Source organism: Polypterus senegalus, chromosome 12 (assembly GCF_016835505.1).
Source record: "Polypterus senegalus isolate Bchr_013 chromosome 12, ASM1683550v1, whole genome shotgun sequence".
NCBI classification, from domain to species: domain Eukaryota; kingdom Metazoa; phylum Chordata; class Cladistia; order Polypteriformes; family Polypteridae; genus Polypterus; species Polypterus senegalus.
The window spans coordinates 90,470,054-90,486,938 of NC_053165.1; the positions used below are offsets into that span (position 1 = coordinate 90,470,054).

A 16,885-nucleotide genomic window follows, 5' to 3' on the forward strand; every position below is an offset into this window, starting at 1 on the left:
CACTCAGAACAGTAGAAACATTGCAATTCTGCAATACCAATTAAATGTAATTCCAAGCATCACCTGGAACATTAATTGCACATTTCTAAAATGATAATATTTATACTGATTGATTACATGCTTCAAATGAGTCACATAACTAAGCAATACTATCCTAATCAGCTCTGGTGTTTGTGGCAGACATTCAAAAAAAATTTGGAGGTGAGCGTCAGTAGACTTTGCACCCTATAGGAACCAAGTTACCTGAACTACTCTATAACATTTCAGTAATTATTTACCGCTCTGATGCTGATCTTTCTGATCATAAAATAGGTCATTACGGTAGCACTTGATGAGAAGAATTAATAATTAATCTCAGAATTACAGTATTGAGGGTTCCTCTAGAGTGCCTCTTTCTCTTGCATGATTTGGCTCAAAAACTAATCTCACATCGTCATCTCATAACAGGCTTGCGTTTCCAGTTTGGTATTTTTTCATCCAGACGTTTTAGCTCTAAACCATCCTAAAGAAACTGTGAGACACAGACTGACACACACCCATCATTGAGATTATTGATGCTTTCGTTGTCAAGGGACACTAAAACATCGAGATCTTAAGTGGAGAAACTTAATTTTGATTTTCTTATTTGAATATAGCTTACAACTAAGTTCATTTATATGGCATTGACTGCAGGCAAGTCTTATTATACCTGGGACCAAATTTCTTCATGGAACATTATATATAAAGTATATGGGAGGACACCAGTCTTCCCCTCTGTTCTTTTATTATAAACCTGCTTTTTATTGGTTAGCGTAACTGCGATAAAAGAGGACTGAGATGTTAGTTATAAGACTATTGTATAGATAACAATAACAAGATACAGAGGTGTGGATGAGGCTTAGAAAGTCAGAAAAAAGCATAAGTGCTGCAAACTTAACTTAATCTTTAGGAAGGCTCCCCAAATATCTCTTCAGAGATTCAATGAACAGGATCATTTTTTAGCAGTTAGATCAGCCAATCTGAATTCGTTCATCAAATTCAGGGTACTATCAATAACAAAATGTCATATAAATAATTCAAAGCAAGATGTAAGTTGCTCAAAGACATGTTGAAACAGCCATGCTATTAGCAATGACATGGCATTGCTTATTCGGAGTATCGCAACAACTAACAAAATATGTATCAGGCTGAGAGGGTATACTGTACATTAAAAAAAAACTGAGAAATATTGCTATTCGTCACTCACAAAAAAATAAAAATAAAAAAAAATCAGTTAATCTAACAAAACAGAGTAGTACACAGTGGCAATCACTTACGTTTCAAAGTTCAAAAGATCATGTGTAAATGGACTCAAACATCTAGATGTGCAGTAGATGTAAAACTGCATGTTAATGTAACTTACAGTAGTGACTTCTATCAATTACAGACCAGGCAGGCTATGTAGTTCCCTACTTAGTAAAGGCATTTCTCTCTATACTACAAGACTGATAATTCAACCCCACTTTTTGTTTTTTGTCTGACAATCAGAAATGCATTTCATTTTGCCTTTGGCCCAGTAGTCAAACATGTAAACTACTACTATTCAGTAACTTGGAAAGCACCTTAGGGTGGTGCTCATTTTGGAAGACCCTAAAATCACAAAGATCCTCTCCTACCTCATTATGGCACCATGAGATTGTCATTTAACCTGTGCACACTCGAACTGAAAAAAAAAATTAATATAAAATACTGAACTACAGATCTGTATTTTAACGTTCCTTAGAATGGTGTTTTATTATAAAAAGTTATTGAAATACATCAAGCCATTAAAAAGTAAATGCAGTTTGGAATTTTAAAAATAGTCTGGGTGTGCAGTCAGTTTAAGTGGTTTGCCAAATTCCCCTAACTATATATTGTATTCTCACTTCAATTTCTATTCAATTAAAAAACTTACAGTAATAACCGATAAAGAAAAAGTGAGAATGGTAATGCTGTCCTGCTTCTTAAGTATCAAAAGGTGGGATTCATATTGTTATTGTATATTAAGCAATCTACTCCTACGCTCCTACTCTGTGCTCACCAAGTGCCCATTTGATTTCAGACAGAAACACAAAAACTGCCTGTTTGTGTGAAACATTATGGCCAAGAAAGCAAAGCGGGTACATAAAAAGTATAAGCATTGTGTTCAAGCTGCATGAGGTTTTGAGAGAGTGAGTGAGAGGAGTGACCAAGGCAGCTCTGTTGCATTCAAAAAGCCACAATGTTTATTTTAGCAGTCACTACATTACATGCATGAGAAAATTGTGAGATTTTCCAAGTTGGTTTTCTTAAGCAAGATACCAACATTAAACAAGCAACATTAAAATTAACGTACCATTTCATATTTGTAACACAAAAGTTGCCACTTATTCAGAAAGAAAAATCACTGACCAATTAATCAGTACATTCCTTATAAACAAATAAAAAACTGTATTCCTGGAAAAGAATAAATATACTTATGGACCAGTGAAGTTTTTATGCTGAAAGAACAAGATGCCTCTGGACTCTAAGACGACCCATTTCCTATAAATAATGCCCTTTACATCATTCATTAGATAAGAAATACAGTTACAGTCTATAGTTTATTTATTGAAAACAAAAATGTTGTACAGGTTTATTAATGATCCTCGTAAGCAACAATACAACATAAAGGACAAGTAGACCTAGTTAAAAAAGACTCATATTATTGATAGGTCACATATATGAAGGAGGCCCCTGCACCTGTAGCTCTTCTTTTATATGGAAAACCACTTGTGTTTCTTAATTAACTGAACTGAAGCATCATGCTGAGAAGTGCTGCTGTGCACAGGCCATTTGAAAACTTAAGCTGAGCAGGCAAACTACTGCCGTGAACTGATTGTGCTGTGGGACAGAGAAATTAAGATTAACAGACTAATTTGTAAATTAATGTCAGAAACCTGTAATTTTTATAAAACATAATGTCATCTTAACACTTAACACTAATGCAATTTTCAAAAAATGCAAGAAAAGGCAAACATTTTAAAAGACAAGGAGTTAAAACATGCATGCTGGTTGCCTTAACTGCCTGAAAGCATGAATTAATGGTTGCTTATGGTATTAAGATCACACATTACTGACCTCTTTCTTATGTGATTTTCAAATCCTCCCTTATGGTCAACATTTGCTCACAAACACAAAACAAGGAAAGAACACACTAAAATCAAACACCAATTCAAACAGTAAAACTTTCTAAACTCTGGAGGGGGAAAAAAAAAAAAAAAAAGATTTGTTGCAGTTCCATATTTTCCCACATGATCTGTTAGCAAGAAAAAGAAAACAAAAACTCTTGCTCTTATCTTTTTCAATGTATGCTTTTTTGTTAGAGAAAAGAAAGCCAAGCAAAGAACCTGCCTCCAGGATTACAATATAATCCTAAAGGGCTGACAAAGTTTCACAATTCAGTCCCCTTGTCCCTTAAACAAAGCAGATCAGGCACTCCATCAGATATATGCACCCACACCTGCTAACTCTTATCACACTCAGCACTGTTTCATTCTTAATTAGTAGAAAAAGTTGGCTTGTTTATCTAAAGGAATTTCTTCCCAGAGCCTTGTTACAGCTCTGTTCCCAGACTAGCTAAACTACCTGTACATTCAGTCACATTTGATAAAGGAAAACAAAACCTTGCAACACTCTGAACAGGTGAGCGATTTCTGCTGTGGCTTCACAGATACAGGGATCGGAGTGTGATTCCAGACTTAGTCACTGTTTGTGCATAGTTTCCAAGGTCTGTGTTAGAGTAAGGTTTTTACAAGTAATTAAGTTTCATCCTAAAGACATTCAATATTAAGGTAATAAGATGACTCTACATTGTCCCAAATCTAAAATTCTCAAATAGAATGATGCCAAGTTTCATCTGTATGTATACTGCTGATGGAATATGATTTAAATCACCAATAAACTGAAAGGAACAACAATAAAAAACTCTGTAATAGGAGTATAGACTGAAATCCAGTCTGTTATTAGTTAATACACGCACCAACTAGTGATTCTTTAATGAATAATGAGCATTTCAAAATATATGGCTGGATGTCTGTTATGTGAAATGATTTATATGATTAACAAAAATTAATAATTTAAAGTAGATACAAATGTCAAATTACACTGTACCTTATATATCATTATTGTTTCTTTAATGAATATAGCTTAATAGTGAGCTCTTCGCCATGAGAGCTTCACTTATAGAAAACAAATGTGTTTAATCATTCACAATGAATTTTTTACAGCACTTTCAAAGTAATTCCAGGGCAAGTTCTTTGCTTAGCCTACTATATGAATACATAGAAGGAAAATGACATGCCCAGAAAAAAGCATCCTGATATGCTGCATTGCCCAATACAGGTGGTTAAAAAAAACAAAACATAAAACAATTAGAAGCTAAGCATATTTACACACTGATGTGTGTACACTTCACATTTCCCCAGGAGCACTCTGTAACTGTTAGGATGAGAACTACAGAGCCATTCACATATAGGTCCACCTAATGGATGCATAAGAATAAAGTTACGGCTGCTACTTTATACTATTGATGGTAATGGAAAAATAGAATTCTCTGAATGTTGCATTGCTCTATATTCATCCTTTGTTAGCTGCTTTTAAGAAGTAAATAGAATTATAACTAAAGCATAAAAGGTTTGGGAGGCATACTATTTAATACATAGTTCAAATATTTAAAAAATAGCTTTATTAAAAATGGTGAATCAACAATGAGTGCTGCCACTTCACAGGGCTTAGGTATGAGGTCTATATTATGCATGTGTCTTCTAAAAGTTCTTTCTGAGTTTCCTCTGACAATTCTAAGATGTGCTATTAGTTAGCTGACATGAACTGTAGTAGAAGTAATAATAATAACAGTAGTAGTAGTAGTTTTGTCATGTGTACGGAGTACATCAATATTCTTACTTTCATGCCCAACCAACATGCAACACATTAACACTCTCTTGCGCCAGCATAAAGAAGAATGTAGAAATGTGCACATATCAATGTATTGTTGATACTGCGATAGGATTTCACTTCCACTTGAATTGTGCTGCGCATTACAGGTTCAGAAAACGTATGACTACATAAGTCAAAACATATTGTGCATATTGGGAGATGTTAGCTGGCTCAGCAGTCATGCTTACTGCTGCAGTCAAAGAGATCCTTGGTCTAATTCCAGGCTGTTACTATACTTGCATGTATGGATTTTTGAAAGTTCTCATTGTGTCCTTATCAGCCCTAAAAATATGCATGCTAGGTCAGTTCACTGTAAATTGACTCAATGTGAATGTGGATGTGGATGGCTATGGAAGTATAAGTGGCCTCTTGTCCAGGTTAAGGTTTTGGATTACATTTAAGTTGGCTGTATAAGCTCTGGCTGCCCATTAACATGTAATGAACTATACACATTTAAGAAAAAGGATGAATAAAGTACATGTCAAAGAAACATCCATAGCTATTGTTTAACAAAATGACATGTTTGTTTTTACAATAATTTTTATTTTCTATTCTATTTTAAAAAATTAAACTGCATACTAAAGGAAACTACAGATGTTTCAATAGCCTTAAAACCAATACTTTTTGTTTACTTATGATTTAAAGCAGACCAGTCTAAATGTAAACTATATTTTAAACATGGTAGTCATTGTCATTTTGGCTTTACGGTAAATAAAGTACTGTAATAAATATCCCAAAATCACCATACAGTACATCGCAAAGTAAGGTCTGCCAGTTGAAGACTGAGTTCTATTAATTACTTTAACCTTTCAATCGAAAATAAAAAAGGACAGCACTTAAAGATAACAAGGACCACTACAAGTCAGTTCATTTATGGTTCATTTGTCACTGTGCCCCTTCCAACATACCCAGGTGTATAATTACAGCAAACATACCTCTCTTTGAATAAAGCTGCATTGTAGCATAGTTTCTGGTTACCTTAGCTCTTCAATTTCCACATTGTAAGCCTCCCTTCTCAGTTACAAACAGGTCAGGTCAGAGTTAAATATCAGAGGAGGAAAAAAAAACCTGCTGTTTGTTTAAATAAGATGATGATCTACAATTCTTCCCCATCTTTTCATTTTGGTGCAACAGAAAGATGCTGAAATGGACCGTATTAGAGAAATTCCTCTATTTAACCAAGTTAAGTGCAGAAAACATGCTTCATATACTAGATTATCAAAAACAGCACCGTGGAGTTCATATTCAAAGAGGGGAAGGACAAAGACGACTTTCCATATTACCCTAAAACAAAGGCTAGCTTTGAATTACAAAGTAGTATTTTGAGAACAACTATCAGGTTATCTATAAAGTCATTTTAGTGAACTCTTTCAGCAATCCAAAGAAACAGTGGTTCAGAAATAAAACCATAAACTAAACTAAACCATCCCTAAAAATAATGGCAACAGAGGAAATTGTGCAAGTAAATTAAAAGTGCAGTATGCTGTTTACACTGAAAAGGTGTTCAGTACAGCAACATACAATTTACTATAAAGAAATAGTCTTCACTATGGGAAAATGAATGAGGCATGTACACTCACCTAAAGGATTATTAGGAACACCTGTTCAATTTCTCATTAATGCAATTATCTAATCAACCAATCACATGGCAGTTGCTTCAATGCATTTAGGGGTGTGGTCCTGGTCAAGACAATCTCCTGAACTCCAAACTGAATGTCAGAATGGGAAAGAAAGGTGATTTAAGCAATTTTGAGCGTGGCATGGTTGTTGGTGCCAGACGGGCCGGTCTGAGTATTTCACAATCTGATCACTTACTGGGATTTTCACGCAAAACCATTTCTAGGGTTTATTTACAAAGAATGGTGTGAAAAGGGAAAAACATCCAGTATGCGGCAGTCCTCTGGGCGAAAATGCCTTGTTGATGCTAGAGGTCAGAGGAGAATGGGCCGACTGATTCAAGCTGATAGAAGAGCAACTTTGACTGAAATAACCACTCGTTACAATCGAGGTATGCAGCAAAGCATTTGTGAAGCCACAACACGCACAACCTTGAGGCGGATGGGCTACAACAGCAGAAGACCCCACCGGGTACCACTCATCTCCACTACAAATAGGAAAAAGAGGCTACAATTTGCACGAGCTCGCCAAAATTGGACAGTTTAAGACTGGAAAAATGTTGCCTGGTCTGATGAGTCTCGACTTCTGTTGAGACATTCAAATGGTAGAGTCAGAATTTGGCGTAAACAGAATGAGAACATGGATCCATCATGCCTTGTTACCACTGTGCAGGCTGGTGGTGGTGGTGTAATGGTGTGGGGGGTGTTTTCTTGGCACACTTTAGGCCCCTTCATGCCAATTGGGCATCGTTTAAATGCCACGGGCTACCTGAGCATTGTTTCTGACCATGTCCATCCCTTCATGACCACCATGTACCCATCCTCTGATGGCTACTTCCAGCAGGATAATGCACCATGTCACAAAGCTCGAATCATTTCAAATTGGTTTCTTGAACATGACAATGAGTTCACTGTACTAAAATGGCCCCCACAGTCACCAGATCTCAACCCAATAGAGCATCTTTGGGATGTGGTGGAACGGGAGCTTCGTGCCCTGGATGTGCATCTCACAAATCTCCATCAACTGCAAGATGCTATCCTATCAATATGGGCTAACATTTCTAAAGAATGCTTTCATGCTTGTTGAATCAATGCCACGTAGAATTAAGGCAGTTCTGAAGGCGAAAGGGGGTCAAACATCGTATTAGTATGGTGCTCCTAATAATCCTTTAGGTGAGTGTATTTCTGAGAGAAGTAAGATATTTCTTCATAAAGCATTATCATTGTAGCTTCAGGAAGAGGCTGGAAGAAAACCTTCAGGAACACAAGTCCATCATAGGGTATATTTATTCGCTCACCAAAACAGTTTACATGCAAAAATTAAATAGTAGGATCAAAAGGAAAAAAAAACAAAAAAACACAAAAACTCATTCAAACAGTTCAGTTATTCAGCAACCTTAAATATAACTACATTGAAAAAATTAACTTGGTGGAGAAAATATTTATACAATACCTTACGACTAAGTGCCATTCGCTACCTGCCTTTAAAAAGACCTGTTAACAAACAGCTCCAGCTGTACCGAAACTCCACTTCACATTTTTTTCTCATCAGTGACCTAACAGTAGTTTCACCTGTCCTTCATCTCAGGTGTGATCCCCGTAGGCTGTTCCTGATCCACCTGTTTGCCAAGCTGAAGAAGCTGAAATCTCTACACAATTGACTCATTTTCCCCCCCATCATTCCAGTGAGCAATTCTTCCACAGAGTTACCGCAATCCAGGTTTACAGGAACCAGCAGAGGTCGTGTACCTTCAGGCACTCTAAATTCTATCTTGTCAAATTAGAATTTTTTTTTTTTTTTTAAATAGATGCTTCTGATCATTCCTGAGCCATTTCCACATTAACAAGCATTTACTTTTGCAACTGCGGCTAATCAAAAAGAGGAAGGTGGTATATTCGAGAGAAACTGTGAAAATGTATACTTACGGTATATGTGTGCGTGAATGGTGTAATGAAAACAAATATCTAGAATTAGGAATGACACATAAAGTACCACAGAACCACAATGGAGGCCTGTTTAAATCCACACACATAGCCTCATTTTCTTATCTAGAACCTGATTCTAGGGAAACAGTCTACATATGCTGTTGTTCTGTAATCTGTAGCAAAAGCTAATTTTATTATAGTATCTGACTTGTGAACTGGGTGGAGGTATGCACAGGAACTACTACAGATTAGATATCAAGATTGGAACTTTGTTAACAGGATTCAAAAGTTACACAGCAAAGACACGACAAGCACTCTTCGTATGTGATTTACTAAAAATGAAGTCAACTGTGACTTTCTTAAAGATGAAAGTTAAAGTAACAGTCATTTGCTTCAGTTAAAAAATAGGCAGCCATTAACATCTCTTTTAGAACTTATTTTGTTATTACTGGATCTGAAGCCTATCAATACAAGAGGCAATCATGGATGAGAGAATAGTTTTAAAAAAAACAAGCCAACTCCAAACAGACAGCAACTAGAGCAGAACACTGGTCCCTCCAGCTAAGCAGCAGTAGCACCATTCACTATTCTACTGAGCTACCTGAAATGTTTATGTGCCATAATGTGCTATAATCTCCATTACGCTAATTCTACGGAAGATAAAAAAAAAAAACGTGTTTTTTGATTGAAGTAACAATTTGTTAACACATTTGAGACAGTGGTGCTGTAATTAGTTAGCATTGCTGTCTCACAGCACTTTTCATTTGGTTATTGACATTCTAGCATTGTGCCAGTGTCCACAAGGGTTTTCTCTGTGTACTCTGGCTTCCTATGTGGGACTGTGGGTGTGTAAGCATTAGTGCACCCTGCAAGGGACTCTCATCCCCAGTCAAGGGTGGGATTCTCTAGGCCCAGTGGCCTTGAATGGAATTTTTTATTTCAGAAAATAAATGAATTAGCAGCATTATAAACTAGGGTTTCTGGCAGTGTCAAAATCACAAATTCTTTTGGGAAGGATTGCAAGTTGCTGAGAGCCAAGAAAACAAACATTTAGGGTAAACGCTGCCAAAAATAAAACACAACAAAACTTTCACATCCAATTTTCTTTTGTGACATGTAATTTAACAGTTTTTTTGGGGGCTAGCTAAACTAAATGTCCAGATATGAGACAAATCATCTAACACAGGCAATATGGAAATGTTATTTAATAGTTTAAAAACAAACCGTTTGTTGGTGCCAAAGTTTATCCGTAAAGAAATAGGTATTAGTCCTGGTCAGAACACCAATCTTTTAAAGGGCATACTCCCCAAGCACCCATACTCATTTATACAGAGTCAACGAAAGTCTCCATGAAAAGACATGAACGTCTTTGCACTGTGGCAGGAAATTGGAAACTGAACCTAACACAGGAAGAAAATGCACACTACATAAGGTACCCCAGCTTAAAAAAAAAAAAAAGGGTGGTAGTGCTAAACGCCAAGTAATTGCTCAACCTTCATGACAGCCTGCCAAACAAAACATCTTAAGTAAGCTTTATTACATTGGCATAGAGGACACTAAAATAAAATTTTCTGTAAAGGAAGGATCTTTCATGGTGTTCTATAAAGGAGCAACTAGTCACTATCTGCCTTCATTGTTTATAATCAATTGCACTGACCATGACTAGGGGGAAAAAAAAAATCACCACAGGGGAACACCTCTTATTTGCAATTGAACATTGTTATTTGGAAGTGCTGAAAATGAATGCAGTTTACATTGCGTGTATGTGCACATCTACATAAAATGAAAGAGCCCAATGTTACTATGTAGCTCTATAAAGATGTCTTTTTTTGGTTTTATATGTATTACTAAATTTTATTCTTTTTCTTGTTTTTCAGAAAAGTCCTACAAAGGTCAAGCCCTTACATTTATGCCACCAGTTTGTGGTTCAATTTAATTTTTTTTTTTTTATTAAAAAATGCAAGCTGGTAATTTTTCAGTGGCATACTACAGTTTATGAATGTGAGTGATCTAGGTGTAAACAGAAAATGTGGATACTGCAAATGACCTGAAAGTTGGATTGATGTGTGCACAATTCAAGACCTAACCAAAATATATTCTTACCATCTGGTGTCAAAGACATTTTCAATAGATCATCAGTGAAAATGAAACACTTAAAGAGTATTGTAAAAGTTAACATTTACAACATGACGCTTTTAGTGCAATGTTATTATATTTGAATGCACCCCTATTGCTCTTCTGGTTTTAAATCACATCATAAAGTAAAGACACTTTTGCACAAGTTCCATCCAAGGCTGTAACGTTTTTAGTTGGTCTAGATTCAACAAGTGATGAAAGGTTATTCAAGCAGATGATTTGAAATGCATTGTGGATGAACATAGGAGGAGATCGTGTAACACACTAAGTAATCCGGGTTAAATGATTAACTTCCTTATACATGCAAACTATAATTCGGGAGTCCATCAACCTACTAGGGCAAAAAAGAAGCATGGCCGCCTTGCAAGCGCATTTCACAACACACTAACTGCTTTAGCAGTGACTGCAAAGGCAATGCATTTCAAAAGACAAAACAATCAACTGATTTTTCAGCTCTGTAGTGGGAAATTGAAGCGGATGCCATAGATTGTCAGTTTATTGATAAATTAAACCCATCTGTGGTGCATGTGTGAGTGAACCTTGTGATCTACTGGCTGGAACCCAACCAACCGAGACAGGCTTGATCTCCTTATAACCTTGTAATGTAAAATGTAATTTCATAAGATGGTTAGAATAAATTTTATTATACTACTGAATCATCTATTATTACTTCTCTAAAGCAGATTTCAACAGAAGTGATATTGTGCTCAAGCTACCATCCTTTTAATTGAGTTCTCTATTCTTGATATCAGCTCTTTGGCAATCTTGTATTAATTGTAACCTGCACTGCAATATAAATTCCCTTCAATTCATAGGTTTGCCAGTTTAGCATACAGCAACACTACTGGTGGTACATTTAAGGGTTACTTTAACATAGTAACAGTTCAATTGTACAGTATATGTGAGAAGAGTGCAGTCATATTTACATTTTAAGTTCACATCTAACACTGTTGACTTTGCTGTGCACTGCTGAAAGTGTAATTGCTTTCAGAGGATTTATGTTGTTACGATGCTGCTGAGAAACATCTTAAACAAGATCAAGTAAAGCTAATTTGTGAATGAAAGTGCATGCAGGAATGTGCCCTATGAAGGACTGGCACCCAAACCAGTGCTAGAGCCACACTTGCACCCGATACTGACATGGTAGGCTCCGAGCCCTACACCTCTCAACTAAATTAAACAAGTTTGAAAAAGGATAGCAGAATCTATGATTAATTGAGATTCAGACCAGGTAAAAAAAAAAAAAGTGCCCTAACATATTTTGATCAAGGCCTTCAAAGATGAGAACTTAAAATGACTTTTTTCTTGCCTCTCTTCATAATACATTGAAGAATATTTATGTAGCACCAAAAGTACCCTCTTGCTATCAGTAGTTTCTTTGGTCTTGTATTGCAAGGTTTGCATAATATAATTACTATATAAAATGCCGTTTGTAAGAGAACTTATTCCCAACTTAAAAAAAAAGAGAGAGCACCACCTGTACAACTACAATTATATGGGCACTGCATGTTACTAAATTAATAAAACGCCATACAAATCAAAATTAAATGACTTAGATCCTGGGTATCAAACTTCAGTCTCTGGAGGGCCGCAGTGGCTGCAGATCTTCATTCTAACCTTCTTCTTAATTAGTGACCAGTTTTGCTTCTAATTAACTTCTTTTGCCTTAGTTTTAATTAACTTGACTCGGGCTTTTTAGTTGTTTCTTTTTCCTTAATTAGCAGCCAAACAATAAAGAGACACAAAACAAGCTGCCACATGACCAGCTCACCTGTGTCCATCACAAAACATCTGAAAATAAAGAAAGGTGAAAATCTCGGTAAGGCTTCTTAGGGGAAAGAAGAAAAAAAAAGAAAAGAAATATTTTTGGAAATGTCTACTGTGGCAGAATGAGAGCAGCAACAAGCTGTGGAATTAAATAATGGGTTTAATCAACAGCAAGAAGTGGCTTCTCATTAAGAAACTGGTTGGAATGAAACTGGCTGGAGACTGACTCCCCAATTTAGCTGGTCATCTGTCAGCTTGTTTCACGTCTCATTTCTGTTTGGCTCTCATTTAATGAAGGAAAGAATCAATTCAGAGGACCGAATGCTTAAAAACAGGGCTATTAAAAATGAAGGGAAAAGGAGTTAATTAGCATTGAAACCTGGTCACTAATAGTAAAAAGGTTAGAATAAAAACCTGCAGCTACTGTGGCCCTCCATGCCTGGAGTTTAACACCCCTGATTTAGATGCTAATAGATTTGTATTTAGTACCGCCAAGTCTAAAACTGAACAAACAACTGATGGTTGGATGGGAGATTTGCACTGTGGAAAAAAATGGCCAGAGGCCTGCACTGGATGAACATATTACAGAATGGAAGAATATATTAAATCGTGCCACAATATAATTCAAGAATTAATTAATTGACAGATATTATTGGTTTCCATTCAAATGAACTGGACTCAACCTGATGTGCACTTTGTGAGTACCGATTCTATTTTTAGTTATTTGCAAAAATTCATGGTAGCATTCTACCTGAGAACTCATCATAGCGCTCTGTGCCTGCACTCCGTAAGACAAAAATAAACTTAATTGAACTGAAACTGAATACGGAAAATAATGGGAAGGTCTTGAAAGGCGCTGCGTGAAATAAACAAGCACTCACCATCACCCGGGGCGTCGCTTTTCGACATCTGCGCTGTGAAAAATTTCCGTGCCAAACCCGCCCTACGCCACCTCCGACGGGTCACCCGTTCCACCTCAAACCAAAGGCGTGTTGACGCCTAAATGGCGCGAAAAAGTGCGCAAACCCGGGTTGTCCTGCAGGCGCGCGTCTGCGCGAGGCATCATTCCTACAGCTTTAGGGTGCGCGCCAAGCATTCCAGTCGTGAAGCAGACGCTACCGGGCTAACAATGCGACCAGACAGGACGGTTCACAACAAGTAAGCGGATATATTCATAATAAAAAGGAAACAGACAGTTGCATTAGTTTTTTTTTTTGCCAACGTTGGGACACAGTAACAAGGTACTTTTGTTCGGTAGTAATCCAAAGAAAAGCAATATTGTGGAAAAAGGCCTTGAGCAGTGCCGTGCACCGCGTTAACTCAAATGTTACTTTTTGTTTTCGTAAGCCCTCTCTCCGCGGGCTCTTTATTAATTGTCTTTGCGTATCCCAAAGACATTACGTTCAGTTTCACTAATCACTAAAAAAAACGGCGTGCGTCCAAGGTATGAACTGGCCTCCCGTCCAGCATTAGTTCTTTCATTTTTCCCGTTGATGGCGGCAATTACTCTGACACAACGCTAAAATGGATTTCGAAGTTCGGTAAACTGGATGCGGCTCTGAGAAATAACTATCCATTTTCCTAACTCGTTTATGCCATTATTGGGTCGCAGCGTATACCATCAGTACATAACGTAACGTATGTTGGATGGAGTTGGGCCAGTAGGGCGACCAGATATCCCAAACCGGGACACTTCTTTAGCTTATATATGTATGTTAACTCATGCCCATGCATAGTGCTTGTCCTCATTTGTATATTGTGTGCTTTGTCACATCATCATCAGAGAGATCAGGGCGTGGGGTAAAAAAACAAAAACACAAATCAACACATCTGTTTCTACATGAAATCACTACACATTGTTTGAATGACATCCGTATGAGGCAATGGAGGGTGTTGCTTTTATTTTGTGCAATTGGTGGATTGATGGATGTGTCAGCTAAGCCGTGCTTGCTGCACAGTAAAACGTTTTTAGATGGACAGCCTGTTCAAACTGGGACATATTGTTATAGTTCAGGTATTTGTGGGAATTTTCTTTTTTTAATCCCCTAAGAAATAACACTGTGTTATTCTAAAGTATTGTCTTCAAAGAAGTAATACTTTTTCAGCCTTTTCATATGTTTTTGCACCTTTAATCCAGCCATGTTCTAAACCTTATCAAGACATGGAGAAAGTGGAGCCTAACCCAGCACGCATCTGCAGTAAGGCAGGAACAATCCCTAGACAGAGAACCAGTCCATCATTGGGTGAACACACACCAACACATCACGGTTCTAACCTGAATGTCTTTGGATTCTGGGAGGAAAACGGAACGCCTGTGCGAACAAGGGGAGAACATGCAAACTATGCAGGGACCACGCAGGACATGAACCTTTCTCAGCTTGTTGCAAAGCAGCAGCGTTCCCACTCTGCCAACTCACCTTTTATTATAAGTAATATTTCCAAATGTATTTAATATTTCAAGTTAATGTCAGAGTTATCTAATTTATATTATTTATTTAACGTAGTGCCTTTTATAGCAAGGGCCATTATCTCAAACAACTTTGCAAAGTATCTCCCAGGAAGTTTACTTCACATTGAACTGTTTAAATTGTGTACTTTCTCAAAGCTATCTACAAACAATAAACCATTTGCCAAGTGACCATTATAAAACATTCCAACACATTCAATGATGAATTCTTAAAAATAATGTGCTCTTTTGCAAAACATTGGAAATAAAATGGTTAGCACCCTGTAGTTACTTTAATATGTAAAAAAAAAAAGTAAAACATTTCAATGTTATTTCATACAGAGCCACTCTTGGTGTGTACAATTATCTACAAGTACTTTCGAAAGCATAGTCCAACTTAAGCTTTTGCTGGTATGGCACATTTCAGTGCATGGCTTATTATCTGAAATATGTTGATTTAACAAAGGACCTTTCAAATGAGCACCACATTCTCAATGTGCCCAACAAAACATACCATATCAATCAGATGATCTTTAAAAATATGCTTACATAGTAGTGCACCTTTCATACGAAGCATTCTTTCAAAATTCTTTGTAAATCAAATAACAGTGTTTATTTCATGAATCGGCATTCACGGTGAACAACTGATATCGGTATATTAATATTGATGAGGGCTTTCATAGGGAACATTATTAACTCGGAACACTTTGGAAGAAATTGCATCTTGATGAACATTTAATACACAGTCGTTCACTGGGAACACTACTGTATCTAACATTCACTTCATAAAATGTTTTTCATTGTGAGCACTACTGCATAGAAAAGTTCTAAAAAGGCTTTTACCAACCTTCTGATTTATGTAACATTTTAAAAAATGATGAATTGACTATTTTAATATTATATATATGGACAGCATATTGGTTAATGCTATGGTCTCACAGATCTAGCAGGTGAATCCCACATCATTGTCTGTGTGGAATTTGCATGTTTTCTCTTTGTCTGTTTGGGTTTTCCACCTACATTAAGTTATCTGGCAATTCATTCCAGATTGGCCTTGTGCAAGTCTTAGCAGGGGTATGTGAAGGAATGGACCTTCTGACGGGCAGGCTCCACATCCCAGGTTGGTTACTGCGCTGCTCACGTGAGCCTGAGTTGCATTATGTATGTTTGAAAAAAAGTTATTTCAATTACTGTGTGCTGTTGAGAAAAGCCCCAGGCTCCGTGACCCTAAACTGGATTAAGCAAGTGTGAAAATAGATAAAAATGGCAGAGCTTGTATAGTGGACGTCCGTGCAAAGAATTTTTTCTTTTTATATGACTTTTTCCATACAGACTATTACTTTATGAATGTGTCTTTTACAGTAAGTATTCTGCATGAAAAAACTTTAAAGACAATACACATTCATGTTTGTGTCACGCACTGCTCCTTCCTAGTGAGTGTTAGTCTACAAAAGTGCTTTAAACTTTCACTGCTCTGCTGTACCTCACTAAAAAGTGCAGTAAAGTTAAGAACATATTACAAGTTGAAGGGATATAAATAAAGAAAAGCTACTACATGCAGTAGATTAAACCCAATTGAGTAGGTAAGGATGAGTGTGTAAGGATGGAGTGATACTTTATAATCAGAAACTCAAAGTCTCAGATTTAAAATAATTCCACCCTCTACTGTCACACTGCACATATTGGGACACTCAGCACTTTGAGTGAACCCTGGTCTCAGGAACCCCCAGAGCAACACGCTGCTCCCTTCAAACTGTATTACAATGCCAACAGTTGGCAAACTCATTCTTAGGCAGCAGCATTACAATGGCTGTGGTTTTATTGCACAAAGGGCGGGATGCCGAAGGAGGAATGAGTGTCAGTGTGAAGCCGGCGAGATTAGCTGGCCTTTGGACGAGCTCCATCACAGCCTAACTCTCCAGCTGCGTGCCTCCTCATTTGGGTATCAATGGAGAGACCTTAGGTTCGCCTGTGAGCAGATGCTCAGCGAAAAACCATCAGGGGAAAGCAACCATTCCCTCTCTTTCCCTTTATAAGCACT

At 37.1% G+C, this 16,885-nt stretch overlaps 1 protein-coding gene and 1 long non-coding RNA gene across 2 annotated transcripts in view; one reads left to right on the forward strand and one right to left on the reverse strand.

Moving 5' to 3' along the window:
- notch3 (notch receptor 3) overlaps positions 1-16,885 on the reverse strand; it is a 92,214-nt gene that overhangs the window by 71,138 nt on the left and 4,191 nt on the right. The gene's annotated exons all lie outside the window — the stretch shown is intronic.
- Positions 12,844-16,885, forward strand: part of LOC120541346 — a 51,923-nt gene continuing 47,881 nt past the window's right edge. The window contains exon 1 of the long non-coding RNA XR_005635989.1: positions 12,844-13,095. This is a non-coding gene — a long non-coding RNA (uncharacterized LOC120541346). The remainder of the gene's footprint in view (positions 13,096-16,885) is intronic.